Below are 2,355 nucleotides of genomic sequence, written 5' to 3' on the forward strand. Positions count from 1 at the left end.
TTTGTTGAAGTTTTTGGGATTTCCTCAAGAAAATCCTATAGAGATTTATATCGATAATCGATTAACGATTGTATTGGCAAAGAACTTGGTGTATCATGAAAGAAGTAAACATATTGATACACGCCATCACTTTATCTGAGAGCATGTAAAGAACAAAAAAGTCGAGTTGATATCGTGCAGGACAGATGATCAAGTTGCAGATATCTTTACTAAGCCATTAAAGAGAGAAGTATTTATCAGAATGAAATTCATGCTTGGAATGACATCCCTCGATTGAGTTTAAGGGGGAGATTTGTTGAAATAAACTCAATTTAGAAGGTCAAGGAAGGCAACCACCTACTGTCACTACCTGGTCGTCAGCCGCTTTCACACCTATCGCGACGAGTTTTCCACTTTTATCTAGAAATGTTGTATATCTATCTAACAAATATAGAGGGACAAGAACATCTAGTCTTTTATCGGTGGAAAATGGAATGGGAGTCGCCACCTAGTATTTTGGTCACTAGGAACCCTAACTGGTCTTAGTGATCGGGTACGAGGACTGGCTGCGTAAAGGAAAGGTATTGGCATCTCAAATACGTCATACCTAAGGTAAGATGCATTATTTTATTGTCTGATAAAATCTAAGGTTTTTGTGTTTCCTAGTTATTGGTATGGTTTAAGAAAAGTCCTCCTCGATAAGGAGATCCTTATCTTATCGGGTAACTCTGACCTAAAGACAAGAATTTAATTTTCGGAATACATCTTATATATAAGATCGTAACCCCAGATATTAAAAGAAAACAAAATATTTTTGGAAATTTTTGAAATATTGGCCTAGTTCTCATACCTTGAATAAACTAGTTATTAAAGCCAAAATGCATGCTAATACATATATTTTTTTTAATTTTTTTTATATGACAATATGATGTGATGATATATATATATATATATATATATATATATATATATTATTTTTATGACTTAATGAAAACCGGGTATTTTAATAACAAATTTGTATCTTTACAGTATAAAAATACAAATGGATACTGATCAAAATACGGTAATAAAATTACAAAAAAAAATCACAAATTCTTTGAAGAAAATTTTTCGGATGGGCTAGACTCGGCCTAAAAGGAAACTAGGCCGAAATCAACCCAACATAGAAGGGGCTCCCTTTTTGCTGGGCTGGACTCAGCCCAGCTGTATAGATTGGGCTGATGTTCCAGCCCATAACAAATAGTAACTGGGTACTGTGCAAGTGCACAATACCTGGTTAATTAATTAGCCTAGTACTGGTACACCTGCATAGTAATCGGGTTATTGTGCACTTTCACAGTAATTGCTAATTCTCTTCTTGCTTGCAGAACGTGCACACTGAACGTTCTGCATGTAAGAAGAAGACCCCTAAATAGTGACGAGGGGGAGGGAGTTACCTGGGATGACGAGCTGACGGTGGTGCTGGTGGCTGGTTTGGCGGTGGTGTTGCCGTCGCCACTCTTCCTCCTCCCTGCTGTGTTTCGCGTGACTTCTTTCCTCTGTTTTGTTTGTTCCCTTTGTTAATTATATTGTTCTTCCTTCTCTATAGTAGCTTTATAGAGGTGCTGGTGGCGGCGGCCTAGGATGTGGCTTAGGCGGTGGACGACCTTTCTTCCTTTTTTTTGTGTTTTTCTTCAGTGGTGCTGCAACGAGGGGAAAAGATGGAAGGTTGAAAAATGACGATCCTTGGTAGTGTTGGTGTGTTTATATTTCCCTCCCTCTGTTTCAAAGCTTCTCTATCTTCCCTCAGTTCTCCTTTTGTTTAAAATTTTCCCCCTTTTCTCCTTTCTTTCTTTCTCCTCTCTCATTTAAAAATTGCCCCTTTCTTTTCGTTTCCCCTCCCCTCTTGTTCAAACAAAAACCTCCCCTTCTATTAATGTTGAGGATAGTATTTATAGGTCAAAGAGGAGCGGCCCACTGTTGCGCGTGGGGAGCTGGGGAACGACCTGCTGTTGTGCATGTGAAGCTAATTATCTTCTTGTTTGCAGAACGTGCACAGTGCATGTTCTGCATGCAAGAAGATGACCCCTAAATAGTGATGAGGGGGAGGGAGTTACCTGGGATGACGAGCTGACGGTGGTGCTGGTGGCTGGTTTGGCGGTGGTGTTGCCGTGGCCATTCTTCCTCCTCCCTGCTGTGTTTCGTGTGACTTCTTTCCTCTGTTTTCTTTGTTCCCTCTATTAATTATATTGTTCTTCCTTCTCTATAGTAGCTTTATGGAGGTGCTGGGGGTAGCCTGGGATGTGGCTTAGGTAGTGGACGTCCTTTCTTCCTTTTTTTTGTGTTTTTCTTCAATGGTGCTGCAACGAGGGGAGAAGATGGAGGGCTGAAAAATGA

Source organism: Populus euphratica, unplaced genomic scaffold, assembly GCF_000495115.2.
Source record: "Populus euphratica unplaced genomic scaffold, PopEup_1.0 scaffold513.1, whole genome shotgun sequence".
NCBI classification, from domain to species: domain Eukaryota; kingdom Viridiplantae; phylum Streptophyta; class Magnoliopsida; order Malpighiales; family Salicaceae; genus Populus; species Populus euphratica.